Here is a 9,537-nt window from a genome sequence, read left to right on the forward strand (position 1 = left end):
ATCGGACGTTCGGCTTGCAAAAATAGTTTGTCACTTCCGGGTTTGCAATGTTTGGAAGCCAAAACGTTCGGGAACTAAGCTGTTCGAAAACCAAGGTACGACTGTATTGATTAACAGCTCGGGGAGGTGAGGTGGCAACCTCAAAGATTTACGGCTGGGTTTTTTGTTTTGTTTTAAAGATAGTAGCTGTATTTTCAACATTGTGTCGTGGGGAGTTAGGGACAATATGCCACCTGTTTGAAATCAAGGTTTGGAACCATAGTCAATGGCAGTGTCGGAAACTGAGAATCTTAGAATTGTAAAGTTATAAGGGACCACGAAGGTCATCTAGTACAGAAATATTTTACCCAGTGTGGGGCTCAAACCCACAACCCCCAGATTAAAAGTTTCATGTTCTACCAACTGAGCTATCCCAGAAGACTCACATTTGCTCATTATAATGCTTGGATTGTCAATAACGAAGTACCTTCTCTTAGGGTTAGGCAGATGCGGCATGGGAGATCTGTCACTTAATTTCCTGAAGGGTTGTGTTGTGTTGTGTTGTTAAAAGAAACATTAGAGGAGCAGCACAAGGGGAGAGCTCTGATTTCTTTTTTTTTAATAACTTTTTTATTCAAAATTAAAACAAAACATATTATCCAGAAACATATCATCCTTATTCCCCCCCCATTTTTCCTCCCTCCCCCTTCCTTCCCCCACAGAACCCACCCACCCCCACCCCCTGACTTCCCTCAGTTCCAGTCTTTGATTTCTCTGAGACTGCTGTTTTCTGCATGTTACACAGTTGTATAGATCCTCAAACTATTTAGCTGATTATTATCAATAAAAAGTTTGTGAATGTTTATTCAAAGCCAGCCAAGGAGTCCAGTTTGCTTTGTTGCGTCTTCAAATACTTTGTAAAGGGTTCCCATTCATCTTTAAAGTCACAGTTATCCTTGTCCCATAGCTTGTATGGGAGAGAGCTCTGATTTCAATTGGGGCAGCGGGTGTTTAACCCGCCCCTCCTTGATTTTTATATATTAGTCCTCTGGTGAGAAGATACATAGCCGTGATAAGGACATCTATAGGGTATGTCCAAAGTTAGTCATACACAGAGTAGGAGTTCCAATAAGCTTAATGGTTCTACTTTGAGTAGAACTTCGCTGGCTACAATCCAAGATCTCTTTCCACCAGGCCCCAGGAAGATGTGCGAGGAATCAATCTTTTTGTGTAGCAAACCCTAAACTCTGGAACTTCTTGCCAATTGAAGTTCTTGGCAAGTGCCCTCATGAAACCGCTGGTTTCACTTCTATTTTGATAAATTACATGATTTCTACTTGGTTTTGGTTTTATCAATATTTTCCTGTGAATATTTTTATTGTAAGGATAAAGAAAGGTTTTTCTTTATTAAGAGGTGCATGAATCTTGCTAAATAAATAATATAAAGAGCAACCTTTTTTAAAACAGATTTTTATTATGTGTAATGAGAAGAGAAGACTCCCTGGAAAAGACCCTGATGTTGGGAAAGATGGAGGGCACAAGGAGAAGGGGACGACAGAGGACGAGGTGGTTGGACAGTGTTCTCGAAGCTACCAGCATGAGTTTGACCAAACTGCAGGAGGCAGTGGAAGACAGGAGTGCCTGGCGTGCTGTGGTCCATGGGTCACGAAGAGTCGGACATGACTAAACAACAACAATTATGTGTAAAGGTAATCTTTGTATGAGTTCATACTTCAGTATCCCTTTGGAGCTGTATCTTTTGTAGTTTCATCCTTCCAGGCTGTGACCCTTTATGGTTTAAATTTGCTTTTCTTTCATTTTGTTAAGTTTGCACATTTTTGGTTATTAAATCACTAAAGAGAATAAAATAAAATAATAGCAATCTTTGGCAGGGAGAGGATCATACTGGGGGAATAATGTGGTGGGGGTGTTAAACACTCCTGTCCCCCCCCCTTTTATTGCTCTGATCAAAGCTGGGACTCTCTCTCTCTCTCTCTCTCTCTCTCACACACACACACACAAACATATATACACTGCTACTTTAGCTTAAGCAGACAGCACCAGGAGCTGCAGTCATTGTTCCCTCTACATCACAAATGCCCTCCCTAGTGCAAAACAATGGCACCTCTTTTATCTGACAGATGGAGGATGGAGGTTGCTGCCTGGCTAACCTGAATTGCTCATCTCTGCCCTTCAGAGAAGAGTTATTTGTTGCAAACAGGAAAACCTCTTGCGGAAAAATGTGCCCCGTCCAAATCCTCTTCCTCCTTTTTGGAGCCTTCCCACCCTCGCTTGGTCACCAGCCAAGTTCACCAGGGAAAATCCTATTGCCTTTCCACCCCTCGCCCCCCACCCTGCTGACATTGTTCCCAATAGCCAGGCGCTTCCTGGATTCCACATGGAAGAACAGAGAGAAAGGGAAGCAGAATCTGTTTTGTTTCCAAACTCCTTTCCTTTCTTTGCAAATGTAATAATAACTGCAGTCCTGCTCCAAATTGCAATCGTATTCCATTTGTAATGAAAGGTGAATGATTTTTCTTGCTAGATAGTGCTTATTGGTGGAATGAAGTTAATGCAATAAAGTTGTAAAACACTTTCACTCCACCACCATTACTTCAGATCTGTACTTAACCAATTATGATTTTGCTCTATATTGCTGGGCACGCTTTTTTTGCTGCTGAAATTTTTCTTGCTCTTTTGATTGACTCTGTTTATAGGTTGTTGTATGGTTTTTCTTGTAATGTGTTGTTCTTTTCCCTGATTTTATTTTATCCTTTATGTTTTCAAAAGATATGTAAGTCACTTGAGGATTTCATATGTGTCAAGCAGCTAATAAATCACTATTCCCGTCATTATCGTCATTACCATGGTGACGATATTGCTTTCCTACAGGACCATATAACACCGGTCCTGAAAGACCTTCATTGGCTCCCAGTACATTTCCAAGCACAATTCAGTGTGTTGGTGCTGACCTTTAAAGCCCTAAATGGCCTTGCTCCTGTATATCTGAAGGAGCATCTCCACCCCCCTCATCCAACCCGGACCCCGAGGTCCAGCGCTGAGGGCCTTCTGGCGATTCCCTCACTACGAGAAGTGAGGTTACAGGGAACCAGGCAGAGGGCCTTCTCGGTAGTGGCGCCTGACCTGTGGAACGCCCTCCCACCAGATGTCAAAGCAATAAAAAACTATTTTACTTTTAAAAGACAACTGAAGGCGGCTCTGTTTAGGGAAGTTTTTAATGTCTGATGCTGTATTGTTTTTAATATTCAGTTGGAAGTTGCCCAGATGGGCGGGGTAAAAATTATTATTATTATTATTATTATTATTATTATTATTATTATTATTATTCCTACAGCGAATAACGCTTCATGCATTTGATGAAGTTGACAGTAGCCCACAAAATCTTATGTATGCCAAAATAAATTTGTTAACTGTGTATACATTTCCACATCGGTTTTCAATCATTTTCAAAGATTCTCATGCAAATTCAGCTGCATTTTTTGCTTGAGTTTCTTTTATGGTATACATCATTATATGCAGTTTTCAATACTGTAGGTTAGGTTGGCATCTGTCAGTCTCCAGAGACAGTGAAGGATTGCGTATCTGGCGGTAAGGTCAAGCTGTTGGGAGGTTGCAGCGCCTGCTGTGACTGTAGAGACCAATACAGGAGAGACATGTTTTGTTGCAGCTGGGGCGGATGAAGGCATCCGGTTGCGCTGATGGAGATGGAGTGTTGATGAAGAGATTGCTGGTTATGGTGGAACCCAGGGAGACAAAATCATCTACCGCCTCAAGCTTGTGATCACCAGTACTGATGTGTAGAGTGTTGGCAACAACCTGACCTGAGATGCTGGTTTTCGTCAGGCTGATGGAAGGCCCTACAGGCTTGGGAAAAATACTATACGCATTTCACAAAGCCATATAATGCATTTTTACATTGTTTTCACTAATGTAAAGCCCTATATGGCTTGGGCCCCGGCTACCTCAAAGATCTCCCCATACAAAGCTGCTCAGGATCCTCAGGTGAGCACTACCTCTTTGTCCCACCAGCATCAGAGGCATGGTTGGAGGTGACTAGAGAGACAGAGCCTTTTCTGTGGCTGCTCCCATATTGTGGAATTCCTTCCCAAGTGCAGTTGGACTGCCTGCTTCTCTGTTATCTTTCCACCAGCAAGCTAAGACCTTCCTTTTCAGATAGGCCTTTGAAAACTACAGTGCAAGTGATGCTGATCACTGGGCTGCCATCAGGGCAAACTATATTTTAATTACTAGCTCTGAATGCATTTTAATGTATCTTAACCATAAAAAAACTATGTGGGTTTTTTTTAAATTGCTTTGAATTTTATCCTGATTTGAAAAATATTAGAAGCCACCTTGAATCCCAGCTTGAGAGAAAGGGGGCAAACCAATTAACCAACAAACATTCACCCTAGCATTGTTGTACATGTTATCGAGAGCCAGTGTGGTGTAGTGGTTAAGAGCGATAGACTTGTAATCTGGTGAACCGGGTTCGATTCCCCGCTCCTCCACATGCAGCTGCTGGGTGACCTTGGGCCAGTCACACTTCTCTGAAGTCTCTCAGCCCCGCTCACCTCACAGAGTGTTTGTTGTGGGGGAGGAAGGGAAAGGAGAATGTTAGCCACTTTGAGACTCCTTAAAGGGAATGAAAGGCGGGATATCAAATCCAAACTCTTTATCTAGCCGGACAGTTGCATTGCAAAATTCAGAGAAGTGTGAATTTCGTAGGAGAACTTTTGGCTTCGTGCAGCATTTTTGCAAAATACAGTTTTGGTAAGTTTGCCTTTCGATCCAAATCGAATCACTAACCTCCCATCCCAGCTTGAGAGTCATGCCACAGGAATCTGTGCGTTGTCCAAGTTTCTTTAGGCGTTCTCCCACGGCGAGCCTGTGGGCTCTGAAAAATTGCAAGTGCATAGGATGGCTTTCAAGTGTTCCGTGCAAATGAATATATATATATTTTTTAATGAAGCCCTCCTCCAGCACGACAACTTGAAACCAAAAGCAGGTGTTATTGCAAAGCCAGCAGGAGGGATCAGCCTGATTAAGGAACATTCCAGTGGCCTTGTCTTTTTTGACCCTGGCACAAGGCACAAGAGAGTCTGGTTGAAGGAGAAGGACACCCCCCCAAACACCCAATAAAAAAAGCCCTTTGTACATAGTGTCGGCCTGAGAAGGAATAATACTGAAATCAGCCTTCCTTTTCAGCAGCTGGCAAGCAGCAGGCAGAGATTTGATGTCAGGAGGAATTACGAAAGCAGAGGGTTGTGCCATTGCCAGTGTGCAACAGGAACGCTCTGGGACTCTGCGGTGCAGACAGAGAGCTGAAACTCCACACTAAGCATGTGCGAGGACACTAAGCTGTTGGAACTAAAGGATAATTTGAAAAGTATTTTCTCCTAATGCGGGAATTAGGTTTCCTCCAGCTTTACGGTTGGAACTGAGGAGGAGGAGAAGTAAAAGAATGTCAAGTGACGAAAGGTGAGGGAAGATTGGGTAAAACCCAGAGACATTCTAAGGGATGAATTCTGCTGGGGGTGGCACTGTGGGTTAAACCACAGAGCCTAGGATTTGCCGATCAGAAGGTCGGCGGTTCGAATCCCCGCGACGGGGTGAGCTCCCGTTGTTCGGTCCCTGCTCCTGCCAACCTAGCAGTTCAAAAGCACGTCAAAGTGCAAGTAGATAAATAAGTACCGCTCAGAGAGCCAGTGTGGTGTAGTGGTTAAGAGTGGTAGTCTTGTAATCTGGGGAACCGGGTTCGAGTCTCCGCTCCTCCACATGCAGCTGCTGGGTGACCTTGGGCTAGTCACACTTCTTTGAAGTCTCTCAGCCCCACTCACCTCACAGAGTGTTTGTTGTGGGGGAGGAAGGGAAAGGAGAATGTTAGCCGCTTTGAGACTCCTGAAGGGGAGTGAAAGGCGGGATATCAAATCCAAACTCTTCTTCTTCTTCTTCAGGCGGGAAGGTAAATGGCGTTTCCGTGCGCTGCTCTGGTTCGCCAGAAGCGGCTTAGTTATGCTGGCCACATGACCCAGAAGCTGTATGCCGGCTCTCTCAGCTAATAAAGCGAGATGAGCGCCACAACCCCAGAGTCATCCACGACTGGACCTAATGGTCAGGGGTCCCTTTACCTTTTAATATTTGATGGAGTGACAATTCTGTGGGACTACCTTGGATGGAGACCCAGAAACTACAATTAATCCAGAATGCGGCTGCCATACTGGTGACTGGGAGTGGCCGCCAGGAACATAGAACACTGGTCCTGAGAGATCTGCATTGGCTCCCAGTACATTTCCAAGCACAATTCAAAGTGTTGGTGCTGACCTTTAAAGTCCTAAATGGCCTTGGCCCAGTATACTTGAAGGAGCGTCTCCACCCCCATCATTCAGCCCAGACATTGAGATTTAGCGCCGGGGACGTTCTGGTGGTTCCCTCACTGCGAGAAGTGAAGTTACAGGGAACCAGACAGAGGGCCTTCTCAGTAGTAGCACCCTTCCTGTGGAACGTCCTCCCATCAGATGTCAAAGAGATAAACAACTACACAGCTTTCTGGACACACCTGAAGGCAGCCCTGTATTGGGAAGTTTTTAATATTTGATGTTTTGTGTTCTTTTTACATTCTGATAGAAGCCGCCAAGAGTGGCTAAGGCAACCCAATCAGATGGGTGGAGTACAAATACCGTATTTTTCGCTCTATAGGACGCACTTTTTCCCCTCCAAAAATGAAGGGGAAATGTGTGTGCGTCCTATGGAGCGAATGCAGACTTTCGCTGAAGCCTGGAGAGTGAGAGGGGTCGGTGCGCACCGACCCCTCTCGCTCTCCAGGCTTCAGGAAGGTATCCGCAAGGCTTCGGTGCACGGTGTTCTTGCCGGGCCCCAAAGGCTTGTGGATAGCAGCCTGCAGCCCGAAGCACGGGGAGCGCAGCGCTGCGCACCCCGGGCTTCGGGCAGCTATCCGATTATTGTAATATATGTAATATATGTAATATATTGTAATATATGTTGTTGTTGTTGCAGAGGCAGCAGCAAACAGTCTTAGGAAGCATCCAGACTGTCACTGTTTTACAGGAGGGTTTCACGTGCATGACAGAATTTAGCCTTGCGCCATTAAAGTGCTCAGTTGCCCTGTCTTTTTTATTTATTGTATTTGTGTTGCATTTGTGCCTCACCTCTTCTTCAAAGAGCTCAAGGTGGAGTCCTTTTTGTTGGGGATAATTCAGATGGAAATTCCCAGGTGTCAAAAAAGGTTAGCTGCCCACTTTTAGCAGGGCTTTTAGATAGCTAACTGTTTGTACAAGAAATAAGGTCTCAAAACAGCTTCCTATGTTCCTAGAAGCCATCAAAGGCAGGTGTTCTTTTGACACTGTAGGTCAAAATATGGGGAGTACACTTGCGCTAGTTGACCAAGCAAACTCTTCCGTAGTTTATTTGCAGGGAGGAGGGAGAGCTTGAGAAATAACCAGTTATGGGCTCTTCCCCAAAGGATAATGGTATTTTCAGATGGTCTTTTTGGGGGGCGAAGGCAGAATACAAAGTCAAGGAGTTTGGCTTCAAAAGGAAAGGGTCTTTAATTAATTTGGGAGATCGCTAAGCCCCAGTCCTATGTCATCAGTTCTTTCAGTTTGGAATTCAAGATATTTGCACAGGAGCCAATCGGTAGTGACCAGTGGCCAAGGTGATGAAATCTTCAAACAGAGGGAAAAGAGAGAATCCTTTGAGAAAAGAAGGAGCAAGGAAGTACCCGAGAAAAGGAAGTGGCGCAGTGCTGAGCATTGAGAGCCTGTTGAAATCTCTTGCATTCAGTGAGAGCGGTTGTGGGTTCTTTAAGTGGGCCTAATGATTTGGAGAAGATCTTAAATGCACAAAACTGGCTGGCCCAACCTGGTGCCCTCCAAATATTCCACTTACCATGCATGCTGGGGCTGACATCTGGGGCTTAGGAATCTCTCAGCCTAAGGGTGTAAGGCAAATAAGGAAGGCTCATATTAAGATTCCTTAGAATAAGGACCTTACAGAGTCAGCTAAATAACACTGGTGGAGTCCAGAGAGAAAAGAAATCCTGAAAACACTGAGGAAACTAAACAGAAACAGTGCATAATTTGAGGAGAAAGGAACAGAGAGGTTTTGTCTTTCTTAACTGAGGCCTTGTACATAGCAGCGAGACATTCAACCAAGCATACAGAGGGGAAACTCCTACATAGCTGTTTAGATGGCGATTAATAAATCAATGGTGATGTTAATAATAATAATAAACTGGCGTCCAACAACATAATGGGAAATGGAGTCCAAAAACGTCAAGAGAGCCCCATATTGGCTATGCCTGTCTTAAAAGAGCCACATCCACACAATACATTCAAAGCACTGTTATTTAGGCTTGCCATATGTCCTATTTTTGTAGAACATGTCCTCTTTTTTTCATGGGTAGAGTCATCATGGTGATCCATAGTCAGGGCCATCTTAAGCATATCTGGCACCGTGGTGCAAAGCTCCCTCTGGTGCTGCCCCCCTTTCCCAGAGTGTTCCACCATTTTTTAGGGAGGATGGCACTGCCGGCGGGGCTGGAGGAGGCAGGCAGCAGCTGGAGGGCGGCTCCTGTGGCAGGGAAGAGGCGGAGGCTGGACGGGGCACCTCCCGGCTCAGCTGGCCGCTTCGTGCCGCAGTGGCCACGGCAGACAGAGGCTCCGGGTGCGGCACTGCTTTGGCACAGCATGGTGGAGGCGAGCGAGGGCGGTGAGTTGATGCCGGGAGGTGCCACATCCAGCCCCCGCCTCTTCCCTGGTGCCCTCCAGAACTTGCTGCCCTGGCGCCCCACACCACTAGCCTCTATGGGTAAGACTAGTTAAAAGTAGAAGTTGGGAAATGTGTCCTCTTCTTTGCTCTTCAAAATATAGCAACCCTACTGTTATGCCACTATTTACAGTCCCTCTTCCCCCAAAGAAGCCTGGAAGCTGGAGTTTGTGAAGGGAAATGAGTGTTGCTAGCAGACCCTCTACGCTCCTCACACAACTACAATCCCCAGTGTTTCCTGCAAAGAGGTTTTGATTGTTCAGCCGCTGTGGGATTTGTAGTTCTGTGAGGGGAACGGGGATCTGCTTGCAACTTTCAGCACCCTTAACGATCTACAGTCGGCAGGTTTCTTTGGGAGAAGCCATGCCTGTTAAAGTGGTATGGTAATACTGCTTTAAAATGTAGGGTGCAGATGATGTTTCATGGCCCAGAGCCTGCTTCGTCCCTCTGACCCAAGTGGCCTCAACTCTACAAAAACTTGTGCCCGAAGAGATCTCTCTGAGGTATAACAAGCCTCCCACGTGTTTTTGAATTAATTCTGTGTTGCTTCCTGAGACCACCCATTTTGGTTAACCTAGGCATCATTTTACTATGCGCTACAAAGACCCTTCTCTCTCTCTTTCTCCTGCACACAACACACACACAAACGCACTCTTTTCTCAGCCCAAGCATCCATTTTCTGTCAGAATTCCTCTGACAGCTGTCAACACTTCCCTGTTTATTTGTTCAACAGGAAGTGGTGGTGGTGGGTGG

This window comes from Podarcis gaigeae (genome assembly GCF_964106915.1).
Source record: "Podarcis gaigeae genome assembly, chromosome: 16".
NCBI lineage: Eukaryota > Metazoa > Chordata > Lepidosauria > Squamata > Lacertidae > Podarcis > Podarcis gaigeae.